This window comes from Oncorhynchus nerka, linkage group LG3 (genome assembly GCF_034236695.1).
Source record: "Oncorhynchus nerka isolate Pitt River linkage group LG3, Oner_Uvic_2.0, whole genome shotgun sequence".
In the NCBI taxonomy this organism is placed as follows: Eukaryota; Metazoa; Chordata; class Actinopteri; order Salmoniformes; family Salmonidae; genus Oncorhynchus; species Oncorhynchus nerka.
The window spans coordinates 1,119,728-1,140,186 of NC_088398.1; the positions used below are offsets into that span (position 1 = coordinate 1,119,728).

Below are 20,459 nucleotides of genomic sequence, written 5' to 3' on the forward strand. Positions count from 1 at the left end.
AGAACTGTTGTTTGGAACTGTTGTTTAGAACTGTTGTTTGGAACTTTTGTTTAGAACTGTTGTTTGGAACTGTTTGGAACTTTTGTTTAGAACTGTTGTGTGGAACTGTTGTTTAGAACTGCTGTTTAGAACTGTTGTTTAGAACTGTTGTTTAGAACTGTTGTGTGGAACTGTTGTTTAGAACTGTTGTTTAGAACTGTTGTTTGGAACTGTTGTTTAGAACTGCTGTGTGGAACTGTTGTTTAGAACTGTTGTTTTGGAACTGTTGTTTAGAACTGCTGTGTGGAACTGTTGTTTAGAACTGTTGTTTGGAACTCTTGTGTGGAACTGTTGTTTAGAATTGTTGTTTGGAACTGTTGTTTAGAACTGTTGTTTAGAACTGCTGTGTGGAACTGTTGTTTAGAACTGTTGTTTGGAACTCTTGTGTGGAACTGTTGTTTGGAACTGTTGTGTGGAACTGTTGTTTAGAACTGTTGTTTGGAACTTTTGATTAGAACTGTTGTTTGGAACTGTTGTTTGGAACTTTTGTTTAGAACTGTTGTGTGGAACTGTTGTTTAGAACTGCTGTTTAGAACTGTTGTTTAGAACTGTTGTTTAGAACTGTTGTTTGGAACTGTTGTTTAGAACTGTTGTTTGGAACTGTTGTTTGGAACTGTTGTTTAGAACTGTTGCTAGGAACTGTTGTTTAGAACTGTTGTTTGGAACTGTTGTTTAGAACTGTTGTTTAGAACTGTTGTTTAGAACTGTTGTTTAGAACTGTTGTTTGGAACTGTTGTTTAGAACTGTTGTTTAGAACTGTTGTTTGGAACTGTTGTTTGGAACTGTTGTTTAGAACTGTTGTTTGGAACTGTTGTTTAGAACTGTTGTTTAGAACTGTTGTTTGGAACTGTTGTTTAGAACTGTTGTTTGGAACTGTTGTTTAGAACTGTTGTTTGGAACTGTTGTTTAGAACTGTTGTGTGGAACTGTTCTTTAGAACTGTTGTTTAGAACTGTTGTGTGGAACTGTTGTTTAGAACTGTTGTGTGGAACTGTTTGGTGGAACTGTTGTTTAGAACTGTTGTTTGGGACTGTTGTTTAGAACTGTTGTTTGGAACTGTTGTTTAGAACTGTTGTTTGGAACTGTTGTTTGGAACTTTTGTTTAGAACTGTTGTGTGGAACTGTTGTTTAGAACTGTTGTTTAGAACTGTTGTTTAGAACTGTTGTTTAGAACTGTTGTGTGGAACTGTTGTTTAGAACTGTTGTTTAGAACTGTTGTTTAGAACTGCTGTTTGGAACTGTTGTTTAGAACTGTTGTTTGGAACTGTTGTGTGGAACTGTTGTTTGGAACTGTTGTTTGGAACTGTTGTTTAGAACTGCTGTGTGGAACTGTTGTTTAGAACTGTTGTTTGGAACTCTTGTGTGGAACTGTTGTTTGGAACTGTTGTGTGGAACTGTTGTTTAGAACTGTTGTTTGGAACTTTTGTTTAGAACTGTTGTTTGGAACTGTTGTTTAGAACTGTTGTTTAGAACTGTTGTTTAGAACTGTTGTTTGGAACTGTTGTTTAGAACTGTTGTTTGGAACTGTTGTTTGGAACTGTTGTTTAGAACTGTTGCTAGGAACTGTTGTTTAGAACTGTTGTTTAGAACTGTTGTTTAGAACGGTTGTTTAGAACTGTTGTTTAGAACTGTTGTTTAGAACTGTTGTTTGGAACTGTTGTTTAGAACTGTTGTTTAGAACTGTTGTTTGGAACTGTTTGGAACTGTTGTTTAGAACTGTTGTTTGGAACTGTTGTTTAGAACTGTTGTTTAGAACTGTTGTTTGGAACTGTTGTTTAGAACTGTTGTTTGGAACTGTTGTTTAGAACTGTTGTTTGGAACTGTTGTTTAGAACTGTTGTTTGGAACTGTTGTTTGGAACTGTTGTTTAGAACTGTTGTTTGGAACTGTTGTTTAGAACTGGAACTGTTGTTTAGAACTGTTGTTTGGAACTGTTGTTTAGAACTGTTGTTTAGAACTTTTGTTTAGAACTGTTGTTTGGAACTGTTGTTTGGAACTTTGTTTAGAACTGTTGTTTGGAACTGTTGTTTAGAACTGTTGTTTAGAACTGTTGTTTAGAACTGTTGTTTGGAACTGTTGTTTGGAACTGTTGTTTGGAACTGTTGTTTGGAACTGTTGTTTAGAACTGCTGTGTGGAACTGTTGTTTAGAACTGTTGTTTGGAACTGTTGTTTGGAACTGTTGTTTGGAACTGTTGTTTGGAACTGTTGTTTAGAACTGCTGTGTGGAACTGTTGTTTAGAACTGTTGTTTGGAACTGTTGTGTTGGAACTGTTGTTTGGAACTGTTTTGTGTGTGGAACTGTTGTTTAGAACTGTTGTTTGGAACGTTTGTTTAGAACTGTTGTTTGGAACTGTTGTTTGGAACTTTTGTTTAGAACTGTTGTGTGGAACTGTTGTTTAGAACTGCTGTTTGGAACTGTTGTTTGGAACTGTTGTTTAGAACTGTTGTGTGGAACTGTTGTTTAGAACTGTTGTTTAGAACTGTTGTTTAGAACTGTTGTTTGGAACTGTTGTTTAGAACTGTTGTTTGGAACTGTTGTTTAGAACTGTTGTTTAGAACTGTTGTGTGGAACTGTTCTTTAGAACTGTTGTTTGGAACTGTTGTTTGGAACTGTTGTTTGGAACTGTTGTTTAGAACTGTTATTTAGAACTGTTGTTTAGAACTGTTGTTTGGAACTGTTGTTTAGAACTGTTGTTTGGAACTGTTGTTTAGAACTGTTGTTTGGAACTGTTGTTTAGAACTGTTGTTTGGAACTGTTGTTTAGAACTGTTGTTTAGAACTGTTGCTAGGAACTGTTGTTTAGAACTGTTGTTTGGAACTGTTGTTTAGAAGAACTGTTGTTTAGAACTGTTGTTTAGAACTGTTGTTTAGAACTGTTGTTTAGAACTTGTGTGGAACTGTTGTTTAGAACTGTTGTTTAGAACTGTTGTTTGGAACTGTTGTTTGGAACTGTTGTTTAGAACTGTTGTTTGGAACTGTTGTTTAGAACTGTTGTTTAGAACTGTTGTTTGGAACTGTTGTTTAGAACTGTTGTTTGGAACTGTTGTTTAGAACTGTTGTGTGGAACTGTTCTTTAGAACTGTTGTTTAGAACTGTTGTTTGGAACTGTTTTAGAACTGTTTAGAACTGTTGTGTGGAACTGTTGTTTAGAACTGTTGTGTGGAACTGTTTGGTGGAACTGTTGTTTAGAACTGTTGTTGGGACTGTTGTTTAGAACTGTTGTTTGGAACTGTTGTTTAGAACTGTTGTTTGGAACTGTTGTTTAGAACTGTTGCTAGGAACTGTTGTTTAGAACTGTTGTGTGGAACTGTTGTTTAGAACTGTTGTGTGGAACTGTTGTGTGGAACTGTTGTTTGGAACTTTTGTTTAGAACTGTTGTGTGGAACTGTTGTTTAGAACTGTTGTTTAGAACTGTTGTGTGGAACTGTTGTTTAGAACTGTTGTGTGGAACTGTTGTGTGGAACTGTTGTTTAGAACTTTTATTTAGAACTGTTGTTTAGAACTGTTGTTTGGAACTGTTGTTTAGAACTGTTGTTTAGAACTGTTGTTTGGAACTGCTGTGTGGAACTGTTGTTTAGAACTGTTGTTTGGAACTGTTGAATAGAACTGTTGTTTAGAACTGTTGTTTGGAACTGTTGTTTAGAACTGTTGTTTGGAACTGTTGTTTAGAACTGTTGTGTGGAACTGTTGTTTAGAACTGTTGTGTGGAACTGTTCTTTAGAACTGTTGTTTAGAACTGTTGTGTGGAACTGTTGTTTAGAACTGTTGTGTGGAACTGTTTGGTGGAACTGTTGTTTAGAACTGTTGTTTGGGACTGTTGTTTAGAACTGTTGTTTGGAACTGTTGTTTAGAACTGTTGTTTGGAACTGTTGTTTAGAACTGTTGTTTGGAACTTTTGTTTAGAACTGTTGTTTGGAACTGTTTGGAACTTTTGTTTAGAACTGTTGTGTGGAACTGTTGTTTAGAACTGCTGTTTAGAACTGTTGTTTAGAACTGTTGTTTAGAACTGAACTTGTTTAGAACTGTTGTTTAGAACTGTTGTTTAGAACTGTTGTTTAGAACTGTTGTTTGGAACTGTTGTTTAGAACTGCTGTGTGGAACTGTTGTTTAGAACTGTTGTTTGGAACTGTTGTGTGGAACTGTTGTTTGGAACTGTTGTTTGGAACTGTTGTTTGGAACTGTTGTTTAGAACTGCTGTGTGGAACTGTTGTTTAGAACTGTTGTTTGGAACTCTTGTGTGGAACTGTTGTTTGGAACTGTTGTTTGGAACTGTTGTTTGGAACTGTTGTTTAGAACTGCTGTGTGGAACTGTTGTTTAGAACTGTTGTTTGGAACTCTTGTGTGGAACTGTTGTGTGGAACTGTTGTTTAGAACTGTTGTTTGGAACTTTTGTTTAGAACTGTTGTTTGGAACTGTTGTTTGGAACTTTTGTTTAGAACTGTTGTGTGGAACTGTTGTTTAGAACTGCTGTTTAGAACTGTTGTTTAGAACTGTTGTTTAGAACTGTTGTGTGGAACTGTTGTGTGGAACTGTTCTTTAGAACTGTTGTTTAGAACTGTTGTTTGGAACTGTTGTTTAGAACTGTTGCTAGGAACTGTTGTTTAGAACTGTTGTTTGGAACTGTTGTTTAGAACTGTTGTTTAGAACTGTTGTTTAGAACGGTTGTTTAGAACTGTTGTTTAGAACTGTTGTGTGGAACTGTTGTTTAGAACTGTTGTTTAGAACTGTTGTTTGGAACTGTTGTTTGGAACTGTTGTTTAGAACTGTTGTTTGGAACTGTTGAATAGAACTGTTGTTTAGAACTGTTGTTTGGAACTGTTGTTTAGAACTGTTGTTTGGAACTGTTGTTTAGAAATGTTGTTTGGAACTGTTGTTTGGAACTGTTGTTTAGAACTGTTGTTTGGAACTGTTGTTTAGAACTGTTGTTTGGAACTGTTGTTTAGAACTGTTGCTAGGAACTGTTGTTTAGAACTGTTGTTTAGAAATGTTGTTTGGAACTGTTGTTTAGAACTGTTGTTTAGAATGGTTGTTTAGAACTGTTGTGTGGAACTGTTGTTTAGAACTGTTGTTTGGAACTGTTGTTTGGAACTGTTGTTTGGAACTATTGTTTAGAACTGTTGTTTAGAACTGTTGTTTGGAACTGTTGTTTAGAACTGTTGTTTGGAACTGTTGTTTAGAACTGTTGTGTGGAACTGTTGTTTAGAACTGTTGTGTGGAACTCTTCTTTAGAACTGTTGTGTGGAACTGTTGTTTAGAACTGTTGTGTGGAACTGTTGTTTGGAACTGTTGTTTGGAACTGTTGTTTGGAACTGTTGTTTAGAACTGTTGTTTGGAACTGTTGTTTAGAACTGTTGTTTGGAACTGTTGTTTAGAACTGTTGTTTGGAACTGTTGTTTAGAACTGTTGTTTGGAACTGTTGTTTAGAACTGTTGTTTAGAACTGTTGTTTAGAACTGTTGTTTAGAACTGTTGTTTAGAACTGTTGTTTAGAACTGTTGTTTGGAACTGTTGTTTAGAACTGTTGTTTAGAACTGTTGTTTGGAACTGTTGTTTAGAACTGTTGTTTGGAACTGTTGTTTGGAACTGTTGTTTGGAACTGTTGTTTAGAACTGTTGTTTAGAACTGTTGTTTGGAACTGTTGTTTAGAACTGTTGTTTGGAACTGTTGTTTAGAACTGTTGTTTAGAACTGTTGTTTGGAACTGTTGTTTGGAACTGTTGTTTAGAACTGTTGTTTGGAACTGTTGTTTGGAACTGTTGTTTAGAACTGTTGTTTAGAACTGTTGTTTAGAACTGTTGTTTAGAACTGTTGTTGAACTGTTGTTTAGAACTGTTGTTTAGAACTGTTGTTTGGAACTGTTGTTTAGAACTGTTGTTTAGAACTGTTGTTTAGAACTGTTGTTGGAACTGTTGTTTAGAACTGTTGTTTAGAACTGTTGTTTGGAACTGTTGTTTGAACTGTTGTTTAGAACTGTTGTTTGGAACTGTTGTTTAGAACTGTTGTTTGGAACTGTTGTTTAGAACTGTTGTTTGGAACTGTTGTTTAGAACTGTTGTTTAGAACTGTTGTTTGGAACTGTTGTTTAGAACTGTTGTTTAGAACTGTTGTTTAGAACTGTTGTTTGGAACTGTTGTTTAGAACTGTTGTTTGGAACTGTTGTTTGGAACTGTTGTTTGGAACTGTTGTTTAGAACTGTTGTTTAGAACTGTTGTTTGGAACTGTTGTTTAGAACTGTTGTTTGGAACTGTTGTTTAGAACTGTTGTTGGAACTGTTGTTTAGAACTGTTGTTTAGAACTGTTGTTTGGAACTGTTGTTTAGAACTGTTGTTTGGAACTGTTGTTTAGAACTGTTGTGTGGAACTGTTGTTTAGAACTGTTGTTTGGAACTGTTGTTTAGAACTTTGTTTGGAACTGTTGTTTGGAACTGTTGTTTAGAACTGTTGTTTGGAACTGTTGTTTAGAACTGTTGTTTGGAACTGTTGTTTAGAACTGTTGTTTAGAACTGTTGTTTAGAACTGTTGTTTGGAACTGTTGTTTAGAACTGTTGTTTAGAACTGTTGTTTGGAACTGTTGTTTAGAACTGTTGTTTAGAACTGTTGTTTGGAACTGTTGTTTGGAACTGTTGTTTAGAACTGTTGTTTAGAACTGTTGTTTAGAACTGTTGTTTAGAACTGTTGTTTGGAACTGTTGTTTGGAACTGTTGTTTAGAACTGTTTTGTTGTTTAGAACTGTTGTTTGGAACTGTTGTTTAGAACTGTTGTTTGGAACTGTTGTTTAGAACTGTTGTTTGGAACTGTTGTTTAGAACTGTTGTTTAGAACTGTTGTTTAGAACTGTTTGGAACTGTTGTTTAGAACTGTTGTTTAGAACTGTTGTTTAGAACTGTTGTTTAGAACTGTTGTTTAGAACTGTTGTTTGGAACTGTTGTTTAGAACTGTTGTTTAGAACTGTTGTTTAGAACTGTTGTTTAGAACTGTTGTTTAGAACTGTTGTTTGGAACTGTTGTTTAGAACTGTTGTTTGGAACTGTTGTTTAGAACTGTTGTTTAGAACTGAACTGTTGTTTAGAACTGTTGTTTGGAACTGTTGTTTAGAACTGTTGTTTGGAACTGTTGTTTAGAACTGTTGTTTGGAACTGTTGTTTGGAACTGTTGTGTGGAACTGTTGTTTAGAACTGTTGTTTGGAACTGTTGTTTTAGAACTGTTGTTTGGAACTGTTGTTTAGAACTGTTGTTTAGAACTGTTGTTTGGAACTGTTGTTTAGAACTGTTGTTTAGAACTGTTGTTTGGAACTGTTGTTTAGAACTGTTTGGAACTGTTGTTTAGAACTGTTGTTTAGAACTGTTGTGTGGAACTGTTGTTTAGAACTGTTGTTTGGAACTGTTGTTTAGAACTGTTGTTTGGAACTGTTGTTTGGAACTGTTGTTTGGAACTGTTGTTTGGAACTGTTGTTTGGAACTGTTGTTTAGAACTGTTGTTTGGAACTGTTGTGTTGGAACTGTTGTTTAGAACTGTTGTTAGAACTGTTGTTTAGAACTGTTGTGTGGAACTGTTGTTTAGAACTGTTGTTTGGAACTGTTGTTTGGAACTGTTGTTTGGAACTGTTGTTTAGAACTGTTGTTTAGAACTGTTGTTTAGAACTGTTGTTTGGAACTGTTGTTTAGAACTGTTGTTTGGAACTGTTGTTTAGAACTGTTGTTTAGAACTGTTGTTTGGAACTGTTGTTTGGAACTGTTGTTTAGAACTGTTGTTTGGAACTGTTGTTTAGAACTGTTGTTTGGAACTGTTGTTTAGAACTGTTGTTTAGAACTGTTGTTTAGAACTGTTGTTTGGAACTGTTGTTTAGAACTGTTGTTTGGAACTGTTGTTTAGAACTGTTGTTTAGAACTGTTGTTTAGAACTGTTGTTTGGAACTGTTGTTTAGAACTGTTGTTTAGAACTGTTGTTTAGAACTGTTGTTTAGAACTGTTGTTTAGAACTGTTGTTTAGAACTGTTTGGAACTGTTGTTTAGAACTGTTGTTTAGAACTGTTGTTTAGAACTGTTGTTTAGAACTGTTGTTTAGAACTGTTTAGAACTGTTTTAGAACTGTTGTTTAGAACTGTTGTTTAGAACTGTTGTTTAGAACTGTTGTTTAGAACTGTTGTTTAGAACTGTTGTTTGGAACTGTTGTTTGGAACTGTTGTTTAGAACTGTTGTTTGGAACTGTTGTTTAGAACTGTGTTTAGAACTGTTGTTTAGAACTGTTGTTTAGAACTGTTGTTTGGAACTGTTGTTTAGAACTGTTGTTTGGAACTGTTGTTTGAACTGTTGTTTAGAACTGTTGTGTGGAACTGTTGTTTGGAACTGTTGTTTAGAACTGTTGTTTAGAACTGTTGTTTGGAACTGTTGTTTGGAACTGTTGTTTAGAACTGTTGTTTGGAACTGTTGTTTGAACTGTTGTTTGGAACTGTTGTTTGGAACTGTTGTTTAGAACTGTTGTTTGGAACTGTTGTTTAGAACTGTTGTTTGGAACTGTTGTTTAGAACTGTTGTTTAGAACTGTTGTTTGGAACTGTTGTTTAGAACTGTTGTTTAGAACTGTTGTTTAGAACTGTTGTTTAGAACTGTTGTTTGGAACTGTTGTTTAGAACTGTTGTTTAGAACTGTTGTTTAGAACTGTTGTTTGGAACTGTTGTTTAGAACTGTTGTTTAGAACTGTTGTTTAGAACTGTTGTTTAGAACTGTTGTTTAGAACTGTTGTTTAGAACTGTTGTTTAGAACTGTTGTTTAGAACTGTTGTTTAGAACTGTTGTTGGAACTGTTGTTTAGAACTGTTGTTTAGAACTGTTGTTTAGAACTGTTGTTTAGAAGAACTGTTGTTTGGAACTGTTGTTTAGAACTGTTGTTTAGAACTGTTGTTTGGAACTGTTGTTTGGAACTGTTGTTTAGAACTGTTGTGTGGAACTGTTGTTTAGAACTGTTGTTTGGAACTGTTGTTTGGAACTGTTGTTTAGAACTGTTGTGTGGAACTGTTGTTTAGAACTGTTGTTTAGAACTGTTGTTTGGAACTGTTGTTTAGAACTGTTGTTTAGAACTGTTGTTTAGAACTGTTGTTTGGAACTGTTGTTTAGAACTGTTGTTTAGAACTGTTGTTTGGAACTGTTGTTTAGAACTGTTGTTTGGAACTGTTGTTTAGAACTGTTGTTTAGAACTGTTGTTTGGAACTGTTGTTTGGAACTGTTGTTTAGAACTGTTGTTGTTTAGAACTGTTGTTTGGAACTGTTGTTTAGAACTGTTGTGTGGAACTGTTGTTTAGAACTGTTGTTTGGAACTGTTGTGTGGAACTGTTGTTTGGAACTGTTGTTTGGAACTGTTGTTTAGAACTGTTGTTTGGAACTTTGTTTAGAACTGTTGTTTGGAACTGTTGTTTAGAACTGTTGTTTGGAACTGTTGTTTAGAACTGTTGTGTGGAACTGTTGTTTAGAACTGTTGTTTGGAACTGTTGTTTAGAACTGTTGTTTAGAACTGTTGTTTGGAACTGTTGTGTGGAACTGTTGTTTAGAACTGTTGTTTAGAACTGTTGTTTAGAACTGTTGTTTGGAACTGTTGTTTAGAACTGTTGTTTGGAACTGTTGTTTAGAACTGTTGTTAGGAACTGTTGTTTAGAACTGTTGTTTAGAACTGTTGTTTGGAACTGTTGTTTAGAACTGTTGTTTAGAACTGTTGTTTAGAACTGTTGTTTGGAACTGTTGTTTAGAACTGTTGTTTAGAACTGTTGTTTAGAACTGTTGTTTAGAACTGTTGTTTAGAACTGTTGTGTGGAACTGTTGTTTAGAACTGTTGTTTAGAACTGTTGTTTAGAACTGCTGTTTGGAACTGTTGTTTGGAACTGTTGTTTAGAACTGTTGTGTGGAACTGTTGTTTAGAACTGTTGTTTAGAACTGTTGTTTGGAACTGTTGTTGGAACTGTTGTTTGGAACTGCTGTTTGTGTTTGGAACTGTTGTTTAGAACTGTTGTTTGGAACTCTTGTGTGGAACTGTTGTTTGGAACTGTTGTGTGGAACTGTTGTTTAGAACTGTTGTTTGGAACTTTTGTTTAGAACTGTTGTGTGGAACTGTTGTTTAGAACTGTTGTTTAGAACTGTTGTTTAGAACTGTTGTTTGAACTGTTGTTTAGAACTGTTGTGTGGAACTGTTGTTTAGAACTGTTGTTTGGAACTGTTGTTTAGAACTGTTGTTTAGAACTGTTGTGTGGAACTGTTGTGTGGAACTGTTGTTTAGAACTGTTATTTAGAACTGTTGTTTAGAACTGTTGTTTGGAACTGTTGTTTAGAACTGTTGTTTGGAACTGTTGTTTAGAACTGTTGCTAGGAACTGTTGTTTAGAACTGTTGTTTGGAACTGTTGTTTAGAACTGTTGTTTAGAACTGTTGTTTAGAACTGTTGTGTGGAACTGTTGTTTAGAACTGTTGTTTAGAACTGTTGTTTAGAACTGTTGTTTGGAACTGTTGTTTAGAACTGTTGTTTGGAACTGTTGTTTAGAACTGTTGTTTGGAACTGTTGTTTAGAACTGTTGTTTGGAACTGTTGTTTAGAACTGTTGCTAGGAACTGTTGTTTAGAACTGTTGTTTAGAATTGTTGTTTGGAACTGTTGTTTAGAACTGTTGTTTAGAACTGTTGTGTGGAACTGTTGTTTAGAACTGTTGTTTAGAACTGTTGTTTGGAACTGTTGTTTAGAACTGTTGTTTGGAACTGTTGTTTAGAACTGTTGTTTAGAACTGTTGTTTGGAACTGTTGTTTAGAACTGTTGTTTGGAACTGTTGTTTAGAACTGTTGTTTAGAACTGTTGTGTGGAACTGTTGTTTAGAACTGTTGTGTGGAACTGTTGTTTAGAACTGTTGTTTAGAACTGTTGTTTGGAACTGTTGTTTAGAACTGTTGTGTGGAACTGTTGTTTAGAACTGTTGTTTAGAACTGTTGTTTGGAACTGTTGTTTAGAACTGTTGTTTGGAACTGTTGTTTAGAACTGTTGTTTAGAACTGTTGTTTGGAACTGTTGTTTAGAACTGTTGTTTAGAACTGTTTTGTGTCAAAGCTTTAATACTGTTACTCCTCATCTCCTTTCCTTCATCTGTACTGATACTGTAGGAAAACAAAGGGTGGATGAAATGATTTTTGTATTTTGATCCCTATGGTTGGGGTTAGGATTAGGGGATGGTAAACTGATCCTAGGTCTGTATCTACAGACAACGTCTAGGGTTCTAGAACTGGTAGACTGAGGGAGATGGTGGTCGGGCCTAAATCAATAGTCCACAGAAAGAACTGCTCTCTGAGTGGGACAGATCAGCTTTCAGATACATACACCAGTCTCTATCTCTCTCTCTGTGTACATTCTGTTCTCTCTCCCCCATCTCCTATACCTCTCCGTTCATCTCACCAATTCCCTCCATACCTACCTCTCTTTCACCAATCCCCTGTCTCTTTCTGCTCTCTTCTCTCCACTCATAACCTTCCTACTTTTTCTCCCACTGTATATTTAAAGATCAAAACAGGACAAGCGAATGGTTTGGGCTGAGTGCCAGATTAAACAATATGAAATGAAAATAAACTACCTCCCCTCCCTCCCTTACGTTTTCCCTCCCTCCCTTTCCCACTCTCCTTCAGGCTCCTTGTATAACCCTGTGGACTGCAGTGCCCTTATGGCGGGAAGGTAGGGCCGGAATGAGGCAGGCAGGGAGGTAGGACCAGAAGGAGGCAGGCAGGGAGGTAGGACCAGAAGGAGGCAGGCAGGGAGGTAGGACCGGAATGAGGCAGGCAGGTAGGAGGGCAGGAAGGAATGGAGGTAGAAGGGCAGGTAGGGATGCAGGGGAGCAGGTAGGAGGGCAGGTAGGAGGGCAGATAGGGGAGCAGGGCCAGTATGAGGCAGGCAGGTAGGAGGGCAGATAGGGGAGCAGGGCCAGTACGAGGCAGGCAGGTAGGAGGGCAGATAGGGGAGCAGGGCCAGTACGAGGCAGGCAGGTAGGAGGGCAGATAGGGGAGCAGGGCCAGTACGAGGCAGGCAGGTAGGAGGGCAGATAGGGGAGCAGGGCCAGTACGAGGCAGGCAGGTAGGAGGGCAGATAGGGGAGTATGTAACACCAGGGACATGCTGAATATCGAATCACCTTTCTTGGCTGCTGCTCAGAATTCCACTCAACTCTCACTGGAGACTGACGTATAAGAATTTGAGGATATTAAAGCAACCAATCCCTGCATCACCATGAATCACCTATTGACCCAATATATATAAAAGACACTGCCTAAATAACCAAATTAGATACATAACGTGACATTATTAGCATGTAATAACATAGTTATTAGTTCAAGTAGTTAACAGTATCAATAACAAAAAATAGTAAAGGGTGTAATAAATCTGACTAGCTAGTTACTATAGCCCTTATAGCATAGCATATGCAAAGTTTATTCAGGAAGAGGTTTATACTTGCACAGCCAGTGTGAAGCGCAATAACTCAACAAAACAAAGGTACCCATAATTATTCACAAGTTATCAAACAACAGTAGGACCTAAACAGGTCAAAGTTTATACACAGGTGTGGTAAGAACATTTGAAGTGCAGGCAACAATTATTAGGCATTGTTAATGGCTAGCTAAACTAGCTCAATCAGAATCTCTGCGAAATAAACAAAGAACCTGAAATTCAATTGTTTAGCTGGCTAGCCTACATTTGTCGACTGGCTGGCTATGGAACCTACCTTTTCAAGTCCACGCTATGTGCACATTTCTGTCAGCAACATCCAAGTCCTCTCGCTGGGTTCATGCTGCTGTTTGAGTGTTGATGTCACGCCTGCCCTTGTTAGTAAGTCCACGGAGGTACAGGATACAGGCAGGCACTGTGGATGCGCCGTGCTGATACACAGACATGCTGGCGAGGTGAAAGAGCTTTTCTGTCTCCAGCCAGGGAGAGAAACAGGAAGGAGGGGCGATGCTTACTTCGACCACCCTCCTACGCATATTCAAGCAATTTTTATAATTTCATCTCATGAGGAAACAGACTATCCTCTTTGTAATCTCAGGGAGATACTTTATTTTTTATTTTAATTATTCAACAATGTCGACATCTAGTTATTACAGTTTGGGGAACTTTTGAGTGTTCCTTTTTTGTCACCATAATTTCACAAATCCTCCCGCCTCAATATTGCATTTGAAGGTTATTATTGAACAACAGCCTTTCAGCCATGTGCTTTATATTATTTATCTCATAGCGCCCCCTGCTGTCGCTGGTCGGTAACAGCAACAGCCTATATTTTGGGGCGCAACATCAGCACCAAAGCTGCAGCGATTTTTTTCTCCAGCTTTTGATATTCATAGCTACAAATCAAATCAATATTTTATATTTAATTTATTCTGAACTCACAAAACACAGCCCAAAACAATCTCAACGCGTACACTATAACTTTTGACTACAATGGCCAAAACTGTACAAATAAGCACTCTCATACAACCATATTCCTCAAACACACACACCTTTCTTCATCATCAAATTACAAATCAATAGAGTACTAAAGCAGGAATTAGGAGGGGAAAATGTAGGAATATGTTGAGAAGGACAGAAGCAAGGTAGAAGGACGAAGGGAAGAACAAGTTCAGGAGAAAGAGAGAACAGGCAGATGGAGAGAGAGAGAGAGAGATAGAGAGAGAGAGGAGAGGAGTACAGATAAGATGGCTGACTTTCTCCTCCAGATGGGCAACCTTCTCTATGTCCAGCTGTATAACAGCTAGAGATTGAGATCGTATGTCCTTGGGGAATGACTTCAGGCCCAGGTCCATTGCCTCCAGACCGGGCGCCATCTTGTTCTCCAGATAGAGCCCATCGGACTCCAGTTGCAGTGGTGGGTGGTGCAGCTCAATGAAGAGCCTCGCCTACCATAGCCCCCAAGAATGGGTTTCACTGGGAATCCAGATTTCTAAGGGACCTTCTTGCAGTTCCTACCACTTCCACTGGATGTCACCAGTCTTTAGAAATTGGTTGAGGTTATTCCTTTGTGTAATGAAAAAGTAGCCCTGTTCAAAACGAGGGTCACTTCAAGTGTACTGTTAGATAGAGGCGTCAGTTTGTATAGACCAGAAAGGTAGCGTCAGTTTGTTTTCTTCCTGTATTGAACACAGATCATCCCGTCTTCAATTTTATTGATTATTTACTTTTAAAAAATACCTAAAGTTGTATTACAAAAGTAGTTTGAAATGTTTTGGCAAAGTTTACAGGTGTTTTTCTGGATCAAACGCGCCAAATAAATTGACATTTTGGATATATATGAAGGAATTAATCGAACAAAAGGACCATTTGTGATGTTTATGGGACATATAGGAGTGCCAACAGAAGAAGCTTGTCAAAGGTAAGGCATGATTTATATTTTTATTTCTGCGTTTTGTGTCGCGCCTGCAGGGTTGAAATATGTTTTCTCTCTCAGAACGTGGTTGGAGGGGAGTTAGTCACGCTCACTGGGCTATATTTGGCTGTAAGATATTCAGGTCTGAAAAGTTGAATCGTAAAAGTTTTGTGATAGTTTCTGGTTATTGATTCTTGGTTTGATTGTTTAGGTAACACCAATGAAACTTAACAGGAAGTTAAGGTATTCTAACATTATAATCTGTTTCCATTACATGGAACAATGTCAGGTCAGTAAAGTGGATTGCAGGTTGAGTTTATTTCATTTTACAGGGACAGTGCACATTAATCACAGTTGTGTGGGTCTAATGGCAGGGTATTCATATCAAGCATTTTGAGAAACTGTTTGCCAACATACTGAACGGGTTTTAATGTTGCAAAGCAAACTTGGGCTAAAACTAGTCAAGTAGTAGGGGAATTTCATAGATTTAAAGTACAGTATTGTATCCAAGGGTAGCGCATGCTCAATTAAGTACATATAACCATTGAGGAAATGTAAAACTAATGATTGGAGGGAGTACAATGAGAAGATATCACTATTATTAGGTTTTGTTTGTAGTCAACGTTTGGGTTTCTGAATCGGGGTAGTGTAACGAATGCTGACCAAGGGTTTTTTTCTGTGAAAAGGAGTGCTTCATTGTATTTCTTTTGAAATGTTTTCTTGGGGCTGTAATCTTGAAGGGAGCGAGTGAGAGAGGCATATTTCTACCAAATTGAAATGGCCTGGAAATGTTTTGTTTGTTTAGAACCTGGGGGTAGTCTTTGGGTTTGAGGAGAATTCAATTTTTCATAGAGACGATATCTTAAAGGGGTACACACACATATGGAATATTAGAAGTTTTAATTAAACACGTGAATTCTTTTGATAAAGGGAATGTTCTGGAAACCTGGGATACAACATGTAGAAAATGTTTTATGGTTTTTCTTTCATTTGTATAAAATAGTAGGAAACACGACTGTAAAAGGGTGGTATAACTGTTGACCTCAATCATGGCTTTCCTTTGTGGTCTGATCAGCCTCATGGGAGGGCCATTTGGATAATGAATTTAAGGTCATTAGTAATACTGATTTCAAGGTAAATTGTGTAATTGATAATTATGAACGAGTTTATAGTTCTTTGACATATTTGTAATTTGAACCAATGATAGCATAGCCTTGGATTAATGGTAGATTTATGTTAAGTATTTAGAACCTAATCCAAGCCAACAGGTGTGACGCACTTGGGCGTAGTGGGTGCGGAGTCAGGAGTAAATGGCCTGCTCCTCAGTCCCAGTTATTAATATATGCATAGTATTATTAGTATTGGATAGAAAACACTTATATCCCCTTGAGATATGAATGAAGTTGCACTTCCTAGGGCTTCCACTAGATGTCAACCATCTATATAAATTTGAATGAGGCTTCTACTGTGTTGTGGGACTGAATAAGAACAGAATGAACAGGTGTCTGGCAGTCAGACATTTTCTGGTCACGCGCATTCCACATGACTTCCTCTTGCGTTCCGTTGCTCCAGAATACACAAAGGAATTCTCCGGTTGAACTTTATTGAAGATATATGATTAAAACATCCTAATGATTGATTCTGTACTTAGTTTGAAATGTTTCTTCGACCTGTAATATAACTTCTTGACCAGAACGAGCGTTTGGATATGTATACCAAACGCGCTAACAAAAAGAGGTATTTGGACATAAATAACAGACATTATCGAACAAAACCAACATTTATTGTGGACCTGGGATTCCTGGGAGTGCATTCTGATGAAGATCATCAAAGGTAAGGGAACATTTATCATGTAATCTATGGTTTATGTTGACTCCAACATGGCAGCTAATTTGACTTGTTCTGAGCGCCGTCTCAGATTATTGCATGGTTTGCTTTTTCCGTAAAGTTTTTTTGAAATCTGACACAGCGGTTGCATTAAGGAGAGGTATATCTATAATTCCATGTGTATAACTTATTCCATGTGTATGTATTATCATCTACATTTATAATGAGTATTTCTGTTGAATCGATGTGGCTATGCAATGTTTTTGGAACTAGTGAATTAAACGCGCCAATGTAAACTCCGATTTCTTTACATAAATATGAACTTTATCAAACAAAACATACATTGTGTAACATGAAGTCCTATGAGTGCCATCTGATGAAGATTATCAAAGGTTAGTGATTCGTTTTTTCTCTATTTGTGCTTTTTGTGACTCCTCTCTTTGGCTGGAAAAATGGCTGTGTTGTTCTGTGACTTGGCTCTGACCTAACATAATCGTTTGTGGTGCTTTCACCGTAAAGCCTATTTGAAATGGGACACTGTGGTGGGATTAACAACAAGACTACCTTTAAAACGGTATAAAATACATGTATGTTTGAGGAATTTAAATTATGAGATTTCTGTTGTTTTGAATTTGGCACCCTGCACTTTCACTGGCTGTTGTCATATCATCCCGTTAACGGGATTGCAGCCCAAAGAGATTTTAACCAGGTAGGCCAGTTGAGAACAAGTATACATGTGCCCTCAGTTCACCATTGCCTGGTCGATTATTGTTCCCATGTCCGTCGGTCTTGTGAGTACCTGTGCTTTGTTGTTTCGGCTTTCGTGCTATGTGTATTGTGCACTTGTTATTTCGGGTCTCGTTCCCGTGCATATTTATTAGAGGTTTAACCTAGCTCTTTTGTTTGGGTTACATCCTGTTTTTGTATATGTTTGTTTTGGGCATCATGGCATGTTGTATTGTTTGGGTGGCGTATTAACCCCCCCCCCCCCCCTTACGTATTCCTGACCCTGTCTCCAATCATTTATACAACATGATACCACCCCAAAATTCTATTTGCACTTCTCCAGAAATGGCAGACTAAATTGCATTGCATTCGAGCAATGTAGGCCGCGCCTATCTTATCACCATGAACCCATGGATGGTACATCTTTAAAATGCACGTTTTTTATACCAACAACAATATTTCAAAATAGCTTATCTTGTTCCATGGCACTGTGTGCATGCGTAGGCTTACATTTGATTTGATGTCTTTACGGGTAATATTCGCTAGTCTATACAAAATACTAGGCTTCTGTCAATTGCCGAAGATAGAGCCCTGTACATCTATCTACCCTTTAAACTAGATCCATTAGCCGTAAGCAGCACAAACACAGACCCATGGTCGCATGTATGCAGAAGCCCTAAATGTGCTCATAGAAAAGGCCTCAACTCCAGAAATGTATATACACAGGTTTATAATTACTTATTCATAATTATTCCACAGATAAGGTGCTTATGAAATAACAGGATGTCACACCCTGGTCACAGAGAGGCTTTTTAATCTCTATTTTAGTTAGGCCAGGGTGTGACTAGGGTGGGCGTTCTATGCTCTTTTTTCTATGTTTTTGTTCTATGTTTTGTATTTCTGGTTTTGGCCTGGTATGGTTCCCAATCAGAGGCAGCTGTCAATCGTTGTCTCTGATTGAGAATCATACTTAGGCAGCCTGTTTCCCACTATGGGTTGTGGGTAGTTGTTTTCTGTGTCTGTGTTTACCATACAGAACTCTCTTTGTTGTTTTTGGTCATTTAGGGTTCTGTTTATTTCATTTAACATCACCTTCTTCCACCAACGACAGCCGTTACACAGGAAACGATTACACTCAGGTGTTATTGGCATCAGTGCAACCATTAGATTTTCACAGAGTAATACAATTATAGTAAAATAATCATCATTTTGGTGGGGGTTTTCTGCCGCGCATTTCGATCATTCAACCTCAGTAGGCAGATATAGCACCTTCTTACACCACATGTGAATTCATTGTCATACCATGATCATCTAACATAATTATCCAGTTAGTCCAAAATAAATTCCTAACCTTGACTTCAAATGAAATGTTTGCTGACAATTATTCTCAAATCAAAGTTTATTTGTCACGTGCGCCGAATACAACAGGTGTATGTGGACCTTACAGTGAAATGCTTACTCATCAGCAGCCTACACTTTACCCTAATGCACCAAATTATTCGCCTGTCTTAAGGACATTAGCAACAAACATTTCACTTATTCATTGTCTTATCAACATTATATTGGAATAATAGGGATGATATATAATATAAAGAATGAAATAGCAGCTTCTGTACAGACAATGACTTAGAAGAATATAAACAGTGATGTGTATGAACATGTTCTGAGGTCTAACTACACCAAATATACAGTATATATATATATATATATATATATACACACACACAAGTAGCCTATTTCTGAACAAAGTAGCCATTTTCATTTGCCACAGAAATGAAAGTAAAAACGTAAATGCTGAGTATATGGCTTTTGCAAGTGCCAACATCGCTCAAAAAAGTTGCCAACCCCAAAATGTGTGCATTCATTAACACATGTAATGAACGGAGGTAAAACAACAACAACTGAAAGCATCTCCATAAACTACAGACAAATACATTGACACACAATGATGTGTGTTCTTCTCAGACAGTGTAAGGTGTTTATTTGATTTCCGATGGCTGTGTGTCCTGTCTTTCCATTTATATTATAATGCTACATTGCAGGTTTTTCAGAAATGTTTTCATTGGCGTTCTTTTTTTCAAGCGATATTGTGATTTAGAGTTTTTTTCTGGTTGGATTAATCTCTTCTCCCCTTGAACTGTCCTAATTGCACCATTTTACAACCTCCAATGATCAGGGATTGAGTCTTGGAGAGAATCAGCTTGAGCAAAGTGAGGTGTATAATCACTGATCTTTATTGAAAAATATAAACGCAACATGCAACGATTTGAATAAGTTATAGTTCATATAAGGAAATCAGTCAATTGAAATAAATTCATTAAGCTCCAATCTATGGGTTTCACATGACTGCTCAGGAGCGCAGCCATGAGTGGGCCTGGGAGGGCATAGGCCCACCCACTGGGGAGCAAGGCCCAGCCAATCAGAATGAGTTTTTCCTCACAAAAGACAGAAATATTCAGTTTCATCAGTTGTCCAAGTGGCTGGTCTCAATCCTGCAGGTGAAGAAGGTTATACATGGTCTGCGGTTATGAGGCTGGTCGGACGTTCTGCCAAATTCTCAAAAACGACGCTGGAGGTGGCTTACGGTAAAGAAATGAACATTCAATTATCTGGCAACAACTCTGGTGGATATTCCTGCAGTCAGCATGCCAATTGCACACTCCCTCAAAACTTGAGACATCTGTGGCGTTGTGTTGTGTGACAAAACTGCACATTTTAGAGTGGCCTTTTATTGTCCCCAGCACAAGGTGCACCTGTGTAATGATCATGCTGTTTAATCCGCTTCTTGAGATGCCACACCTGTCAGGTGGATGAATTGTCTTGGCAAAAGAGAAATGCTCACTAACAGGTATGTACACAAATTTGTGCACAAAATGAAGGAAATAAGCTTTTTTTGTGTATGGAACATTTCTGGGATCTTTTATTTCAGCTCATGAAACATGGGACCAACACTTTACATGTTGCGTTTATACTTTTGATCAGTATACAAATAGCATTCTCTGCCAAATAATAGGCTTTGTGCAATTACTTTCATAGAGCTACGCCTCCCCTGACTTGAGCTACGCCTCCCATGACTTGAGCTACACCTCCCCTGACTTGAGCTACACCTCCCCTGACTTGAGCTACGCCTCCCCTGACTTGAGCTACGCCTCCCCTGACTTGAGCTACGCCTCCCCTGACTTGAGCTACGCCTCCCATGACTTGAGCTACACCTCCCCTGACTTGAGCTACACCTCCCCTGACTTGAGCTACACCTCCCCTGACTTGAGCTACGCCTCCCCTGACTTGAGCTACGCCTCCCCTGACTTGAGCTACACCTCCCCTGACTTGAGCTACACCTCCCCTGACTTGAGCTACACCTCCCCTGACTTGAGCTACACCTCCCCTTTCTTGAGCTACACCTCCCCTGACTTGAGCTACACCTCCCCTGACTTGAGCTACACCTCCCCTGACTTGAGCTACACCTCCCCTGACTTGAGCTACACCTCCCCGAAAACACTCACTCACAAC

At 37.9% G+C, this 20,459-nt stretch overlaps 1 protein-coding gene across 2 annotated transcripts in view; it reads right to left on the reverse strand.

Annotated features, from left to right (window-relative positions):
- The window catches only part of LOC115127454 (phospholipid-transporting ATPase ID-like), a 233,356-nt gene extending 220,406 nt beyond the window's left edge, over positions 1-12,950 (reverse strand). For both annotated transcript variants that reach the window (XM_065006880.1, XM_065006872.1), the window contains exon 1: positions 12,762-12,950. The gene's annotated coding sequence lies outside the window, so the exon portion shown is untranslated. The remainder of the gene's footprint in view (positions 1-12,761) is intronic.
- Between the last annotated feature and the right edge of the window lie 7,509 nt (positions 12,951-20,459).